Raw genomic sequence first — 19,335 nt, 5'->3', positions numbered from 1 at the left:
TTAGAACAATAAAAATAACGTTTTCCAGCACAGCCCTGCATTCTGTTGTTGTGATTTGCTTTTGCTATATATAATTATTATTATATCTGGTGCAAAGCCAAGGGGAAAAAATTCTGAGTCAAGGTTTCCTAGCACATCGTCTGCGTTGGAAAATCGATTGTTCTACAAGGAGTATGCAGGGATCTATCAACAACAGGAACGTGGAAGACATACCTAGAAACGGGTTATTTTATAAAAACTCCTTCTTCAAACAAACTAACCACTGTCCGAATAGGTCAGGGTTCGTGTACTTTCATTGAGCAACACCGTTTCGTTCAGGATTATGAAGAAACAACATTTTAAGAGTTGTATTTTTCTTTTTACGTATCATTTAATGTTGAGAATCTTATTACTAATAAGCACCTCGTGAGATAGTTATATATAATAAAGCAGTTCAGTTCTACCACTTTCTAGCTAATGAAACATAATATTGTTCGCTGCTCTAAGTCGTGCGTCTCGAAATCAATCCTTTAAAACCACTTAAATAAATGTGTAAACCATCATCCTGTGTAAGAGGTCGTAACACAGTACGAAGTACGCTATTTTACCACTTTCGCTCAATTGATTTGTTTTGTTAATCACATTAAATTACAGCTAAATATATACAATAAAGTAACATACAGCAGTTACTAATTTAGTTTTATCGTCATGCTAGAAACTTATGACTCGTTTCAGAATATTTTTCAACTTTTATTTCAAGAGAAAACTTGAGATTTGGTATAGATTGTTTACAACTTTTCATGGAATACAAACGTATGTAATGCATTCATGTATTGTCGGATCACTTTGTTAGCGTAAACAAAGTATGGAGAAAGAAAACTAATGATCAAAAACTCGATATAAAGGTGTGTTAAACAAGGTAAAAATGTTGTATTGTGCGCACGTAAGGAGTTTGTTTTATATGTGCACACATACACACGTACACGTTGAGCCTTTGTTGTTACATATTAAACAGACAACTGCTGAATAATAATAGATAGTTTAAAATAGAGAAACTTTCAACTTTCACATAGCTGTTTGTATTTATCAAATGATACCTTAAAGGTTGACAGTCTGTTTTCTTCTATACTGTTCCCCCCTGATACAACGGTAAGTCTATGGATTTACTACGCTACAATCAGGGGTTTGTTTTCTCTCGGTGGACACAGCAGATAGTCCAATGTGGCTTTGCTATAAGAAAAACACTCATACACACCCTTTTATTGTCGTGGAGTCGTATCCCCGTCACGCCGAAAATGCTCGTCCTTTCAGCCGTGGGGGCGTTATAATATGACGGTCAATCCCACTGTTCGTTGATAAAAGAGTAGCCCAAGAGTTCGCGATGGGTAGTGATGACTAGCTGCCTTCCCTCTAGTCTTACACTGCTAAATTATAGATGGCTAGCGCAGATGGCTCTCGAGTAGCTTTGCGCGAAATTCAAAACAAACCAAACCTTCTATAAACTGTTATATATCTGACTGTACAGTGTTTCTTAACTCTTGTTAATGTTGACTGCAACATACTCAAATAACCTTTAACTGGTGTTAAAATCTTTAATGACTGTAAACTCTTAATACCTAGTTAACTTTACAGATAACTAACTTTTTTAACTCTAGCAGCTGCTGGTTGTAACATACGAAAATAACATTTAATAAGTTTCACCATTTCCAGATACTGTTAATTGTCACACATTTAAGTGAATTTTTTTTTAAATAAATAGCTATCGATTCTTGCATGGTAAAATAACCTTACATGGGTGTATTCATTGTCAGTTACTGGCAAGCTTTACACACGTAGTTAACGTTAATCGAGTGTTTTTAAGCCTAGTAGCTATTGATCTTCAACATATAATAAAATAACGTTAAATGGGTGTATTCATTGTCGGTTACTAGTTAACATTAATTGGATGTCTTATGTAACCATTACATTATTGTTATTTGCCTGTTTTTGGCTACACGATATGTTTTCCAACATATACAATAAAACCTTTCATGCAGAGACATCTTTCTGTTCTGATAAACGCCATCAGAGATTTCAAACCAGGGATGATAGTTGGTGTTAAAAAAATTAAAATTCTGCACACCACTGCTGGTAATGTTACTGGTTTGTCGGATGATTCCATCGAGCAACTTTTTATGTTGATCCGCTTGTCAGCGAGACTATAAGAAAGCCTTTAGTCCAATTACTAATTTGCTGAGTATAGAATACAAGGGAAACAAGATGGGCAAGGGTTTCGTTTAATCAAAACCATGTGAATGATTGATAGCTTTCTACGATCTACTGATTTATGTTTTTGGTTGCAATGTACTTTTACGTGCACAGAACAGGGATCTGATAGTTTGCTCTCTAATATCATTTTCCAAATGAGGAATTTGCTTATAAGACCAAATCGTCCATGTCTGACAACTGGATCTCTAATTCTCCGTTTGGAATAATGACGCTATTAGGCTTACAGAGCAGATCCAGGTTTTGGCAGTTGGCTTTCGATCGTGATTTGAAAAATTGATATTATTGTATTTTCTGAACAGTTTTATGGTACTTAGCTTATAATCCTGGTTTAAAATTTTGTATATTGTTACGTGCATGTAAATTGGTTCTGGTTCTCTAATTTCGTCTTCAAAATTTGGTTCGAGGATTTTATATTTATGAAAACAGATTTATTTCTTACCTTAAGTATGAACTTATTTAACACCACGTATTACATTAAACTGGAAGAACTTCAGAATCCACATTCAGTATAAACATCAAACTTCTTTTGCAAAAAACCTGAAATAATTGACTCTCTCGGTGCCTCCAAGGTACGTTTGAGCAATAATGACACTACAATTTGTGATTCGATACCCGTGATGGGCTCAACTCAGATTGTCCAATGTTTAGTTCTACGCTTAAACAAACGAACTAGGCATAATGCAAAACTGAATGTAACCAATAATACAATGGCTAACGACCTCTGTAAACATGAAGTAATTGTGTGGTTTTTCAGAGGATACAATATCAGTATAGGAATGCTTCGGTAAAGGATATGTATTGGACCTTAGTCTTAATAATTAACCTCAGAACTGAAGTAAATACCTCGAAAACAGTCATCCACAAATACGTTTAATGCTGATTTATCTCCTGGAATTTGTATTGGAGTTTATTGTAATATCTCGTGGTTTGTTTATTTGTTTTGTTTTAATTTCGCACAAAGCTACTCGAGGGCTATCTGTGCTAGCCGTCCCTAATTTAGCAGTGTGAGACTAGAGGGAAGGCAGCTAGTCATCACCACCCACCACCAACTCTTGGGCTACTCTTTCACCAACGAATAATGGGATTTACACTTATAACACCCTCACGACTGAAAGGGCGAGCATGTTCAGTTTGACGGAGATTTGAACCCGCGACCCTCGGATTACGAGTCGAGTGCCTTACCCACCTGGCCATGCCGGAGCCTAATATCTCATGTATTTCACATAACAGATAACGCAGTTTGTTCTGTTTCTATGCTGTCCACCTGAAGATGTAGGAGTTTCTACTTGATTTGATTACAATTAGTGTTTATCTCTGTGATATGACATACACTGTTTAAAGATAAACTAAAAATTGTAATCCTATACGAAAATATGGCAAGTTGTCTTTATTACTTTGGTATAATGTTATTAACTTATTACACACTGTGGTTACACTATTTTAGAAGTTCTTGAACTTAGTGCAAACTGTGGTTAAACACTTTTACAAGTTATTTACACACTGTGGTTACACTATTTTACAAGTTCTTTAACTTATTACAAATTGTGGTTAAACACTTTTACAAGTTATTTACACACTGTGGTTACACTATTTTACAAGTTCTTTAACTTATTACAAATTGTGTTTACCCTATCTTACAGGTTATTTGATTTATTTCAAATTGTGTTTACCTTATTTTATAAGTTTCTTGACATATTCTAGAGAATTAGTGGAACTATTGTTATCCTATTCAGTTATTGTTGAAACACCTGCAGTATTAGTGTAAACAACTCTTTCTTGAATACTTAACTGACAATAATAACATATAAAGTCACATGTAACTCTTGTGTATGTAATTGTGTTTTTCTTTTAAGCTTCAGAGTATCGGAAGGAATATGCAATATAAATCAGTTTTCTTTATAAACCAGCGAGTCGTGTAAAGGCACGTTTTCTATTGTTCGTCTTTTATATCAGTCAGAACCATGCAAACAATGCTTCGAAAACAAACAATACGATACAATAGTTGTCGTCCTTTTCGTTTTCTAAACTGTTCCACATGTGAATATTTCTTTATTTTAGAAAAACCAATCTACCAGTGCAAATTCTTCAAAGTATATTGCACATGTGCATCGAGAGAGTATATTAGTACTTGGTTTTTACTTTACAATAACTTTGAATTCAAGTGTAGAACCTTGACTAAGGCTAATATAAGGTACTTAGAAGGTTGAATAAGTTATATTAAAACAATTTCGAATATGCAAATAATCAAGTTGTGTGACAAATAGAACGATATAACGGAATGCATTAGAACTACATTTTCACATTGTTTGACGATCTATAATTAATGTAGTGCGACAGAAAATTGATCACTTTTAACAGCCCTATTGGACGCACAATTTTCATAACTTCGTATCATGAAGATGTGTTCAAATCGGAGACTTAGAATAGGACACACCTTGTGTTTAATGGCCTTGGAAAACAAAATAATATGGATCAAATCGAGAAACCAGGACCATCCAGGAAAAGATCTAAAACAAGTCGTACTCCAACCGTGGTAAACAAATTGCAGCATCTTGTAACAGATGATAACCTATGAGAACAAAAGTGAATGTCAAAAACTGTCCACGCGCTCTAGGCAATAGTGCGTAAGACAATCAAGTAGGAACTTTGTCTGGAAAAACAACACAAGTTACTAGTATGCAGTTTGCTTTCAGGATTATCTATTTAACCGTCACATATCTATAAGAATTGGAAAACAAAACCGGTATTCATGTTATTCCATACTAAGTCATACCGGTCAAGTCGCCTATTGATTTCTGTGCGTTCGGGTTGTTTAAATAGGCAATGAGAAACCATATACTTTTTACGCTAAGATAACCACCAGACAGTAGTGGTATGCTATTGATACAATAATCTTAAGTCGTAGCGTTTTCCAATGGAAACTACACTGCGCGGTTATTGGCAAGATGCACATACTTCAAATAGAGCATGACCGGACTAGCAACACGAAATGTAATGAATAAGTGAGGGTTGGGAATCGTTTTATTATAGGGTACTGAGCGTTTGTACTTCCTAAAAGCATAAGGTTCTTATAAAATTACTTTCTTAAAAAAACCTATCCTGGATGCCAGATAGTAATGCAAGAATAATTCAGGGTAAGGTATTATTATTATAGGGTAAGGTATTAACCACTTTTAGTTGTCGGTGCTTATTGTTATGGAGTGAGGTGTTAACCACTTCTAGTTGCCTGTGTTCATTATTATAGTGTAAGGTGTTAACCGCTTCTAGTTGCCTGTGTTCATTATTATAGTGTAAGGTGTTAACTACTTCTAGTTGCCTGTGTTCATTATTATAGTGTAAGGTGTTAACCACTTCTAGTTGCCTGTGTTCATTATTATAGTGTAAGGTGTTAACCACTTCTAGTTGCCTGTGTTCATTATTATAATGTAAGGTGTTAACCGCTTCTAGTTGCCTGTGTTCATTATTATAGTGTAAGGTGTTAACCACTTCTAGTTGCATGTGTTCATTATTATAGTGTAAGGTGTTAACCGCTTCTAGTTGCCTGTATTCATTATTTTGGTGGATAATAATACAAAACTGGATACCTTGCTTTACAAGCTTGTTGACTTATTATAGATAGTTTACAGTAGTTCAACCCACCGCTGGTACAGCGGTAAGTCTACGGATTTACAACGTTAAAATTAGGGGTTTGATTCCCATCGGTCGAATTAGCAGATAGTCCGATGTGGTTTTGCTATAAGAAAACACCCTTCAACTATTTTATACCTTTGACTTATTACAAATACACTTCTGACAACGTTTTCTACTTTTCATAATTTCAGTTTAAAGTATTTTGTAAGGTTTTTAACGTATTACGAAACTGTTTTAATTACTATAAATACATTTAACCCTGTTTTACATGTTCCATAACTTAACAACTGACTCAAGTGAACATTCCTTTGATTCTCGCCAAAACCTTTTTTTTTTTTGCTCACTTATCTATTCAAAACATCATTTCTTTTATTCATTAGAATGAATTGTTTAAAAGTCTTGTATCAGGTAATTAAATCTACAGAATCAAAAACATTTAGGATAATAAAGTTACGACTTAAAAACGGAAAAAACAACAAACAAGGAACTTTCAGTACAAATGTTTCGATTCACATTTGGTATAAATTCCCACAAAAAATTTGATTTACAATATAATTGCATTATTATAATAAGCATCCAATTTCTAGCAAACTATATTGATTAAAATAATAATTACAGTATTACAGTAAGTCAGTTTATTCTAAAAAGTGCATTATTAAAATAAGAATCTAGTTTCTAATCAATTATATTAGTTAGAGTAAGCTGATAGATATTACAGTAAGTCGATGTATTCGAAAAACAACATTACTATAATAATCATTTAGTTTCTATTAAAATATATTAATTAATATAAGGTAATAAGATTATATCACATTCATATAATATGTATATTATATTGAAAATATAATATAATTACATTATATTGATGAACATTTAGCTTTTAATAAGTTATATTAATCGGAGTAAGTTAATAGATATAAAATTATAATAATTCTTGATGACGAGAAACCCGCTTGAAATAACAATGTATCTCAGAATGACTAGTATAGGTATTAACACTTTTACTGATAAAGTCAAAACGTTGTTCTCTCCTTATCAATAAAAGCGTTAATACCCATACCAGCCGTTCTGAGATACACAAAATTACAATAAGTTAATTCGTACAATACTATATTATTAGAAAAACAACAACAGAGCATCTTAGAATTTGATAAAATCTGTAAAACAACTCAACAGTTAAATATTGAATAATTGATCGAATGAAAGATAAGGATATACAACTATTTCAGAAATTTACTAATTTACATATTTCTTATACGTTGACTTATTCTGTTAATTATCAGTTTTAGTAAGTGTGAGTTTTTACAATGTGAACTACGTCATTAATATTCCTTACCTAAACGTGAGTACTGTAAGGGGTCTATAGGACTTATGGCTTAGTGGGTCTGCCATGGGCTTCCCCCAGAAGTCATTAAAAAACAGCTCACGTAATGAAGTATGTCCCAGTACGTCTGGATTTGTAGTAATAGCTACAATGTCATCATGTATCAAATCTCCTTTGAGGGAATTCATATAACACAGCATCGCCACCAGTCCCACTGCGACATACAGTAGCAGGTAATAGAAGTTAAGAATATCTCTCAAGAACATTCTTGGTTGAAAAGATGAGCACGTATAACCGATTCTTGTAAAAAGGCCTCGAAGACTCTCGACAAAACGGTCCTCGCTTTCACTCCTATCCTTCCACACAATCTTTCTTCCCGTTGCGCTAGTCTTGTTTACCGATACGTTTTGCCTTGAAACATCGAGCAAGCAACCGCTGCGCCTCATACCGCCACTCGTGCTGTTTGATACGTTGCAGATACTGTAAGCCACCTTTCCGTTCTTCATCTTGTTAATAGAGTTCCGCCGGAGCTACTAGGCTCTTGATTCGGCTCGTTGTGTTCTAAAGCCTGCCAGTCTAGCCTATCATGAATGTCTACACAGATTGTTCGATCACCTTCAATAGAGTATGTGTTAGAAACAACCTCCTGGTTAAGTGACGTACCTTGGTCTATCTAATCACTAACCCCACCTGGCAGAAGAAGCTAGAAACTCAATGTCTTAATTAAAAACAACAACGATGACAGTTGTGTTGAGTTTAAAACGTGTAGAGAGATGAAGAGTACTATAATACTTTTTAATAATTTCTTTGATTTACAGAATTTTAGTCGTGTCGATTCATTACTTTTTCACCGCTAGAGCACCACATTATTGATGTACTTCAAAAATGCCGAAAGTCAATGGAGAAATACTGCCTTTAAGAAGCTTCATGCCTTTTATATTTTAGAATAATATTCTCTTACATGAGTAGAAATAAATAAATCTTAAAGATTTGCCATTCATTTATTTGTTTTCATAAATTTGCATCACAAGGGATTCAGAGATATGACAGAACTTTACATACACGTGATATAGTGTGTTTTTTTCAATTTTTCGTTTTCGTTTGTTTGTTTAAAACGCTTCAAGAGTTGTTTGCACTAGAATTAGATTCGATTTTCAATATGATTACCCAAACATGGATTTCATCCAAAGACCGAGTTGATTTTCTACCACGTAGTTAATACGTGATGAATCCTTTTCACAAAATATGAAGCATAATTGCTCATACTGAGACAAATTTTCGGTCAGTTGAGATTTGTATTAGGACAGTAATATTTCGTAGCTTGTGAAATAAGTGAAGATAATATTACAATAGATTTCATATAAAGAGTGTGTGTTTTCTTAGAGCAAAGCCACATCGGGCTATCTCCTGAGCCCACCGAGGGGACACGAATCCCTGATTTTAGCGTTGTAAATCCGGAGACATACCGCTGTACTAACGGGGGGGGGCCATATAAAGCAATCGAGAATTGAGTGTTTTATATCAAAACGATCTTGAATATGCAAATTAGCAAATTACGTGACACGACAGTCTATATAAACTAGATTTTGGCATTGCTTGACATTTTATAGAAAGTATAAGTGACAAAAATTGACATTTTTGGGGAAGGAAATTTCTAATTTCTTTCCGACGCAAAATATCTGTACATTTGTATAATATAAATGTGTTCGGTTGGGGATTTATAACTTTCAAGACATAGATATCACTTGAACTCAATGATTTTGTAACAGTGTATCAACTTGGAGCTCCAGGACCACCCACAAATAGATAATAAACATGCAATAAATTGTACGCTAGTCGTGGTAAGCAAAGTACAGCTTTTTAACAGGTGTAACTCAACGAACACAGAGCCAGAAAAAAAAAGCGTCTCAAGCTAGGTGTGAAACAATTTCATTCCATGACGTACCTGTTGAGCCTGACATGGTCAGGTGGTTAGTGTACTCGACTCGTAGTATGAGGGTCAAAGATTCGACTCTTATATCACATCAAACATGCTCGCCCTTTCAGCCGCGGTGGCGTTATAATGTGACGGTCAATCCCACTGTTCGTTGGTAAAATAGTAGTCCAAGAGTTGACAGTGGGTGGTGGTGACTAGCTGCCTTCCCTCTAGTCTTACACTACTAAATTAGGAACGGCTAGCATAGATAGCCCTCGAGTAGCTTTGTGCGAAATTCAAAACAAACAAACAAACCAGTCTTTCATTACTAAAGTAGGGAAGACTAGCGCAGATAGCTCTCGTGTAGCTTTGTGCAAATTTCATACCAAACCACGTTATTAAATGTGGGGGGAAGAGGTCCAGACGAACCTAACTTTCCCAGGTCTGCAACTATGTAAATTCCGATGCCAACTGATGATACAGACACCATATTTACTTAGGTGCTTTTTATCGATAATACCATGACGCCATGTACAAACAAACAAAACATACCTGTTCAATCGTTCATTTCCTCATCAGACGAAACATTAAATGGGTGATCCTATTATTCCACAGAATGCATACTGGCCAAATAGCTAGATGCAGTGCCTTTAAATTTTTGTTCGTGAAACTTCTTCTGATGATCGTTGTCCTCATACTTTAGATGGATTGTGAGAGTCATGCAGGGAGGAGTGGTGTGCTGTGGACATAAAAATATTCCGATGAGGCTTTTTTACAATAGCAATTAAGCTGTCGAGATACATTATCGTCAGATAGAGCATTATCGAACCGAGCGACATGGAATGTAACGGCATGGTGAGTCTCCAAATTTGTTTCCATATATTGTACACAATTCTTTAACACTCCTACGAAAAGTGGGGCCTAATAGGCCCCAGAGCAACTTGAAAGGTTATTAATATTAGGCTAATAATTTTGTATTTAAATGAAATTGCCATTTAAATCCATTACTGAATGGATTAACGAGATTCCCACTGTCCCTATCTACTATCTAGCGAATCCACAGCCAGGGGAACGGGCTTGGAGAAATCAGGACTAGAAACGTCTTTTCGTGGGAGTGTTAAGAGATCTTTCGTAAAATATTGTTATAAAGCAAACTATATGTAACTTATTTATTTCTGCGTCATTTTTCTTGTATGTATCTTAGTTTGCAAAAACATTTCCATTTCTAAATATCCATTATGCCACCTCACAAAATTCCTAATCGGTTACTCATGTCGCTACAGTTATAGCTTGGAAAACAATTCGTTAAGTGTATAAGTGGAGCTTTCATCATCAACGACATTTTATTGATAAATCTTGGATAATATTCTGGAGAGATAACCTGATGAGTAGAATAAAAGCTATTCATTCGTGATTCGAACTAGCACATGAAAACTACATCAATAACACAAAGCAAGTTCTCCGAAACCTATGATAAAAATATAACACCCCGGCTGAAAACGTAGTGAAATTTCGTTAACCCTCCTTTAAAAAGAACGGAACAACATTCCGATATATAGGAATTGATATAGGCTGTAATATGCGGAAGTGCGTATCCCGTCCGTCAGGAAGCTTCCACACACACACTAACAATCCACTGAGGTTCATTTCCTCGTTTCTGTTCAGTTAATGCTTAATAAATTGAAACACTCGCTTTCTTCCTTTGTCGTTCCTCTGCAGTTAGCGGAACAAAACTGTTTTCACTTGCATACGTAACTTATAGATGTACCTACTCTTCACGTAGTAAAAAATTGATGCCGGTCATTGAAATAATTATTTTAAGTAAAAATATTGCGAATTGAAATCGAAACTCAATCTGAATATATATATATACATTATTTACAGCCTTCGGTGCTTTTCTACCTTCCGTTCTCACCCATTATTTTGTACAAATAAATACAAGACGTCACCTTGTGGCCTTCTTATTGTACTAACAAGACACACCAGTGACTAGCACTATTGTAATGTTGATTGAACGGTAAGGGCAGTTGTTGTTATGCACTGTGATTCCTTCCCAGTGGCACAGCGGGCAGAGCACGGACAGCCCATTGTGTAACTTTGTGCTTAATTCCAAATAAACACTGTGATATAGCGGTATTTTATTTAATAGTAAAAGGTATGAGTGATTCTGTGCTATTATCTGTAATAATGTTGGTTTAGTGATATGTTTACTAGTGAGTAGGTGCTGTAACCTTCTACTCTTGTTGAGTTCGTGATAAAAATTATAAGTGCTAAGAACTCTCCCTTGTGATAATGTTGGTTTAATGGTTTTACAACTTCATGATAGTGCTGATTCAGTGGCAAATGTACGAGTGACAATGTACTACTATGCGGTGGTGTTATTAGTATGATGTTCAGAGTTATAGGTCTACATGTACTTCTGCCTTGTGGTATTATTAGTATGATGTTCAGAGTTATAGGTCTACATGTACTTCTGCCTTGTGGTATTATTAGTATGATGTTCAGAGTTATACTTACTATCTTGTGGTGTGTATTGGTTTACTAGAAAACGTTGTAAGTATACTTTTACCTTGTGGTAGTGTTGGTTTAGTGGTAAATGGTATGAGCGGCTGAGAAGTGCTATGTTATAATAATGTAGGCAGGCCGAACACTTCTTAAAGCTTAAAACTTTTCTTTGAATAGCGATATTTGAAATCGTTTTTATTACATTATCAGACCGCTGATACAATCCACGTAACAGCAAAATACAGCAACTTAAAAACAGACCTCACAGTTTTCATATCGCATCGCCTTAGAGACTGAGAATAACGTGTGTTTTTTTTTTAAATAATGAACAACTTGGAACTTCGTAATCTCGCGATGGAAACAAAGAAAGAGAAAAGCGTTTGTTAAGCATACTGTTTTGCATCACAAAAAATTGCTGCGGAGAAAACAAAAATACAGGGGTCGATCATACCTAAGTGCACTTAGCCACATTGCAAAGACAGAGACGTCTTGCTTGAAACGCCGTGATAAATTTCCTTTCCCTAATTAACTGGTATTTCAACACAAGTTTCAACTCCGAAATTTTTTTATCGTATTATATTCACCGATACTTAATGTTATCTATTTTTCTTTCTTAAAATAATTTATTTCTTTTTTAGCTGTCGTGAACAAAACTGTACAGTGACCTATCTGCAATGTGTCAGTCGAAACTACAGAATAGATTTTAACGTTATAAGAGATGGACTGATAATGCATTTAAAATTTATTTTTTTATAACATTATGTTTATAATGCGTCTTTTTTTAAAAAAATTGATAACTTTCCAAACTATTGAATTTGTAACTGTATCATGAAATGTTTAATTGTTCTTGGTATAATGATTTCTCCCACTTAGATGTCAAAGGTTATGGAATATGAAAGCAAGAATAATACATGAGAGGAAGAATATCTTGAACTATAACTAGTTATTAAGCCTAAAGATGTCTTCATTTTATTTTAATGTCGTTTTATTCTTACTGTTTGCTGTTAAGCTCTAAGCTACACAATGGATTATCTGTGCTGTATCCACCACAGGTTATAAGACAGCAGACTTAACAAAGAACCACTAAAAAGAGCTATTTTTATTTCCTCAAGCTAGGATTTTTATTATGAACTCTTAGTAACTTAATCCCCATTGCGTCTTCGACAATCACATAATAAGAGTAGTTAACTACGGATTCTGTGGTAAAAGACGATTGGAACGGTGACATATTCCCACTGAACGAACTACTAGCCCATCACGGGCAAGTACTCAACTACCCACTAATACCCACTAAGCAGAAGGAATCAATTAGGAGAAAGTATTTTACTCAATGATACAACAACATATCAATATTATGGGTTACTTATTTAATACCGTGAGACTACCGTAAGTTCAGGCTAATGCCAGACTTATTATCTGGTGCCACGAGACAGTCATAGGGTCAAGTTAAACTTTAGACTTCTCTAGAGCCACGAGACAATCATAAAAAAAAAACAGGTTTATCAACAGACTTATCTAATGTCATGAGATTATCACAAGGAAAAGCTAACCTTAGACTTTAATGCAATAACTTCATCATAAGGCCAGATTGACTTTAGACTTACTAGATGTAATGAACCTGTCATAAAATCAGGTTAACGTTAGACTTATCTAATGCTATTAGACTATTATAAAACTATATTTATCTCATGCCTATGGAATTATTATAAAGACAATTGAATCTTAGACTCATATAAAATAATGTCCTATAAACTGTTATCAATCCTTTAAATCTTAGACTCATATAAAATAATGTCCTATTAACTGTTATTAATCCGTTCAATCTTAGACTTATATAAAATAATGTCCTATAAACTGTTATTAATCCGTTAAATCTTAGACTCATATAAAATAATGTTCTATAAACTGTTATTAATCCGTTCAATCTTAGACTCATATAAAATAATGTCCTATAAACTGTTATTAATCCGTTAAATCTTGGACTCCTATAATGTCCTATAAACTGTTATTAATCCGCTCAATCTTGGACACAAACTTTATTTACAAGTATTATTAATCAATTCAATCTTGGATCAATGACAAGTCAACTGGACATTACGATTTATGGTATTTAATAAATTTAATTAGTTTGAATGTTTGAGTAATTTATACCTCACCTCCCAAACTGCTGTTATTCTGACGTGTCAAGAGGTGGTAATAATTTTGTGTTACAGGTAGTCCAGTCGGAAAAGTTTTCTTTTCATAAAACAACAGCGAGAAAAGAGAAAACGATACGCTAGTATTATCGAATATATTATATATATAATATCGAATACTGTTTCGTTCAATTTCAGATGATGAAAAATATATTTCAGTTCTAACCAGTTGCTTTGTACAGTATATTTTTAAAACGTTAACCTTACATCATTTTTTCCTTCTGTATAGTTTTGAATTTTGTGCTTAAGTCCTAAAATCAATAAGGCTGTTTCTAATGATTTCTAAACACTATTCATGTCATTAAATGTTTCCCTGTAAAAGCTTTCTAAACGATGAATTACTTATCGTGTTTTATTTAGAAACCTAGAAATCTCCATAAGCGATGGTGTTATTTGTTGAAGCAAAGGGACAACGATATTAGACGATACACATTGATGTCACAAACGTTTCGAAGTTTTTTAGATGTGGTACGGTAAAGCTGCTCGGATAAGAATTCGAATGTATCAACATGATGGTATGGTGGTAATAGCACATTAAATTGTCTAAATCTCACCTGGAAAGTTCATTTTATGGACCGAACTATGGACGTAAAACATTGTCTTCGAAAAAAAATTCTCGACTTGTTCGTGAAAGGTTAATGCAGATAGGGCCTCGTGCGTCTTTGTTGAAAACATGCAAAACTTTGCGTGGTAGAATATTTACTTCCGGTAGCGTGATTGGGCTGGAAGTACCCAGCGTATTCGAGCAAAGTTTCTACCTATTCAGTGCTCCACTTTGCTTTCCAATCTAGCAAAGTATAGGTTTTATCGATCTAAACAAAAAAAGCACTATATTTTACCTGCATAGAAACTGACACTGAAAAACGCGTTACTACGCAAGCAGTTTTCGAGAAAATAATTCCATGTTTCTTACCTTATTCGAATTCGCAACAAAAGCGTTTCTACATTTCAGGTAAATAATTTTTATTCAGTTTATAAACTGTTGTATCGCAAACTATCACTAAACAAAAAGGTTACTACATTAATAGAATTTGAAAGCTGTAATTTGCATTTTATTCTACTTTTCTGGAAACTATCAGCAAACAAAACTGTTACTACATTAATAACGTTTAGGGCTGGAAGTTGCAATTTATTCTACATTTTCAAAATCTATCATTAAATAGAAACGTTACTACATTAGTAAATTTTGTAAACAGAATTTACAGATTATTTTACGTTTCTAGAAACTTCACTAAAGAAAAACAGTGCTATCTAAACAACAGTTCACCAGTAGGTCAGCCGTAAACTTTGGGACTTTAAACGATATATTTCTGGTCTTGATCCCAATCAGCAAAAACATCTCATTGTATAACTCTCCACTAAGGAAAAAATAAACAAGTAATAACAATAAACCGAAGCAGTTCTCGATAATCGAACAAACTGCATTTCTCAGTTATATAGTTTATGGCTATTCTTATTTGTTCATTACTGCCACTAAACTGAAGCTCCGCCATAAGGATTATATCCAATAATATAATTCCCGCTTTATTGTACATACGTGAAAGCAATGATGAAATAAGAGCGCCAATACACAAACGCTACCCTAGAATACAAGGTACTGTGTACTTCTGTTTGTGTGAAACAACCCGCCTCCACCTAACTCTCACGAGTCTTCATAGCTACTTTGTCTTTATTCTTAAATAATGAAGTTATTTAAGACCTGAAGTGTTTGTAAACGAGGGACCCTGGCTAGCGTCACACATGGGTTCCATTTCATCACTGTTGTAAGAAACAATTTACTGTTTACATAACTTTTAAATTAGCGTTTTCCTTTCCCGTCTCTAGCCAAGCGTGACACGTGACTGAGAGGGTTCTATTTTAGTCTTAGGTTTTTCGAAAGACAAAAATATAAAAAAATAAAAAATTATGTTAGCGTGTCGCATACCTGGGACTCATAAATATTTCATTGAGAGTTAATATTTATTAAAAACTAAGAATATAAACTTTGGATTTAAAGACCATTCAGCAAGTTCAACTTGTAAAAAATCAAAACAGAAATTTTACATTTGACGACATCCAGAATGTTTAGCTTCTAAAAACTAATTATATCTCTCATAGTTGATGATCATCCAGAGAATTCAGCTTGCAGGAAACTAAAAACAGAAACTTTATATTTGACGAACATCCAGAATGTTCAGCTTGCAAAGAACTAAAAATGGAAACTTTATATTTGACGACCTCCAGAATGTTCAACTTGCAAGGAACTAAAAACAGAAACTTTATATTTGATGACCTCCAGAATGTTCAACTTGCAAGGAACTAAAAACAGAAACTTTATATTTGACGACCTCCAGAATGTTCAATTTGCAAGAAACTAAAAACAGAAACTTATATATTTAAAAATGACTGCTATGAATAAAGAAAGCACTAATAGAGGAGCGAACAATGTTTCGACCTTTTTCTGTCATCGTCAGTTCACAACGAAAGAAAGGGTTACTGACCAGTAGCTGACCACATGTTTGAAAGCGGTTGTGTAATTGAGTGTGGGAATATAGAGGGCTTGATTAGATGTTGGATTATATGGATTATATTTATTAATATAGGTATAAAGGTGTTCCTTTGTATTGGTTTATTTGGGGCTTGAGTTGTTGTATAAGTAAGGCTTCTTTAATTTTGCGTTTGTTTATGTTTGTTTCTTTATTTAATATTTTGGTGTTTTCTGTGGTTATGTTGTGTTTATTCGATATGCAGTGTTCGAAAACGTGTGAAGGTGACTTTTTGTGTTCTTTGAATGTGGTTTCCATTTTTCTACTTGTTTCTTCAATATAGAAGTCGTGGCAGTTATCACATTGTATTTTATAAATAATGTTGGTGTGGTGTTTGTTAGTGTAGTTTTTACATAGTATAGACTTTAGTTTTGTGCCTGGATTTTGAATAAATTTAGTATTAACTGGAATGTCATATTTTGTTGCTAGTTTTTGCCAACTGTTGGTTATTTTTCTGCTGATGTCGGGAATATATGGTATGCAGCCGTATATGGTTTTGTGATTTTTTAAATCGTGGGGTATATTTACTTTTGTCAGTTAATTTTGCTTTTTGTCTTGGTGTGTGCGTATAATGTTTACTACGGTTTGTGGAGGAAACTTGTTGATGAATTATTGTTGTATTGAGTCCTTTGTTAAGTAGATGTATCTCGTCTGTGTTTAATTGTCGGTCGAATCTGTTAATTATGAGGTTAGTCAATGGTTTGTCGTGTTGATGTCTTTTCTGTTGTTTGTATCTTAGTTTTTCTTGTGTTTTATTGTGGCAGATCTTTTTGTCTCTGTCATTCCTAGTGTTGATTTGGTTTATGTTTCGTTGTATAAGTCCGTTAATCTCTGGCTTAATACAACATGCCAGTTGATGGTCAAGGTTCATTTATTTTTCTGTAAGTCATGTAGTTCTTTGTGTTTCGTGTTCAACATGGCTTTAAGTAGTTTTTTTCGAACACTGCAAATCAAATAAACACAACATAACCATAGAAAACACCCAAATACTAAATAAAGAAACAAACATCAACAAAAACAAAATTAAAGAAGCCTTATTTATACAACAACTCAAGCCCAAAATAAACCAATACAATGGAACACCTTTATACCTATATTAACAAATATAATCCATATATTCCAACATATAAGCACGCCCTCTACATTCCTACACTCAATTACACAACCGCTTTCAAACATGTGGTCAGCTATCGGTCAGTAACCCTTTCTTTCTTTGTGAACTTGACGATGACAGAAGAAGGTCGAAACATTGTTCGCTTCTCTATTAGTGCTTTCTCTATTCATAGTAGCCGTTTTTAAATATATAATTTTCTCTACAAGTGGGTTTTCTCGTCATCACGGATTAAAAACACAAATTTTAGACTTGACGACCATCCAGAATGTTCAGTTTGCAAGAAACTAAAAACAGAAACTTTAGACTTGACGATCACACAGAATATTGAGCTTGAAGAAAAACTTTGTATATGACGATCATTTAGAATGTTCAGCTTGCAAGAAACTAAAACCAAAAACTTTATTTAGACTTGACGATCATCAAGAATGTTTAGTTTCGAAACACTAGGAACCGATATTTTAGATTAGATGATCACACAGAATGTTCACCTGAAGTGTTTCATTATTTTTGTTTGGATTTAAATGTAAATATAATAAATAACAAATACATCTATTTTTTTCTAAATATATTGTCATGAATTTATCTTTTGTGATAGAAATTTTACTGAGCCAGAATCTTGCTGTTGTATTATTACAGAATATCCACCAGATGACACTGTAATTAACGAGAGAGTACGAAAAATAAAAATGTTATTTTGTGTTTCGCATTTTAAGTAAAAAAACAAATAAATTTATGCAAATTTAAACATAAAAGAGTAATTGTAAATAGTTAATTAACATTAATCACCAAGGTAATATTTCGCTAATAATTATCTGAACTTCAAAGAACGACTGAAATATTAAACAATGATAATTTAAAATAATTTTATCTCTTTCAGAAGCAAAATTTAAGATGACAGTTTATCTTGGTTTGTTGAAATATCAGTGGTGTAAAGTTGATATGATATTATGTTATAAAGTCTAACCTTTCGACTTTATACCTGCACCACTCTAAATACATATATATATATAAGGGGAACGTTAATCTTGTGGATTTAAATGGGATTAGTAAAGAAGATTAGAACATTGTAGAAGCTGTAGTTTAAATAGAGTTGCTCCTCATCAATAAACGGATGCTGTTAACTCGAAGTCTAACAATACAGTTCAAACAAGATCAGTAAAGATATTTTGTATTTATCATACTATGCATGAAGAGTTGAGATGTACAATTGTTAATTAAGGCTTTTGTCCTGGCAAACAAAGACATTTGTTTCTAATCCCACTTGGTTTCTGTTCTTTTATTAGCATATTCTTACTAATTATAGAACTGGTGGAGAATGGGGTAGGAAAGTTTACCTCATTATTAATATATATTTATATATATCAATGCCTTTCTTTCTGTTAACAAAATAATAAGCATAGAGGGAAATGCTTCGAGACTGACATTCAAACTGTGTCACTTGTTATATCCACCAATTATTAAGCTATTCGGTCATACCGGTTTTCCCTGTGTCACAAAGTTCTTTTCAATTTTCCCTCACGGTACTTGTTTACTATCGGTCTCGTGAACATATTTAGCCTTAGGTGGAGTTTACCACCCACTTGGGGCTGCACTCTAAAGCAACCCGACTCAAGAGAAGCGATGTCCGTCGATGGCAGCGGCATCTATGGGCTTTGCACCTGCTACGGGGTATAGTGGTTCTGCCTTCCAAGCAGTAGACAAGGGTTCGTTTCCCGGCCGTCGCAACGTTTACTTTCAAATGCGTAAAATTATTTTTTTAGCGAATTTCACGCTAGTCACAGAGAAAGCAAGACATGCTGATATACTGCTGACCAAAATCTTAAGGCTAATGAACATAAAGAAAAAATATGTATTTTACGTTCTTAGACTCATCCACTTAT

General features: G+C 34.0%; 1 pseudogene across 1 annotated transcript in view; it reads right to left on the bottom strand.

The window, feature by feature from the left end:
* LOC143223461 (protein O-mannosyl-transferase TMTC1-like) overlaps positions 1 to 7,838 on the bottom strand; it is a 70,821-nt pseudogene extending 62,983 nt beyond the window's left edge. The window contains exon 1 of the transcript XR_013012921.1: positions 7,214 to 7,838. The product of XR_013012921.1 is annotated as a protein O-mannosyl-transferase TMTC1-like (transcript). The remainder of the gene's footprint in view (positions 1 to 7,213) is intronic.
* Positions 7,839 to 19,335: the final 11,497 nt, after the last annotated feature.

The sequence above is a fragment of the Tachypleus tridentatus genome, chromosome 8, assembly GCF_004210375.1.
Source record: "Tachypleus tridentatus isolate NWPU-2018 chromosome 8, ASM421037v1, whole genome shotgun sequence".
In the NCBI taxonomy this organism is placed as follows: Eukaryota; Metazoa; Arthropoda; class Merostomata; order Xiphosura; family Limulidae; genus Tachypleus; species Tachypleus tridentatus.
Note: the sequence above shows the minus strand (reverse complement) of the source record. Positions and strands in the feature narration are given on the sequence as shown.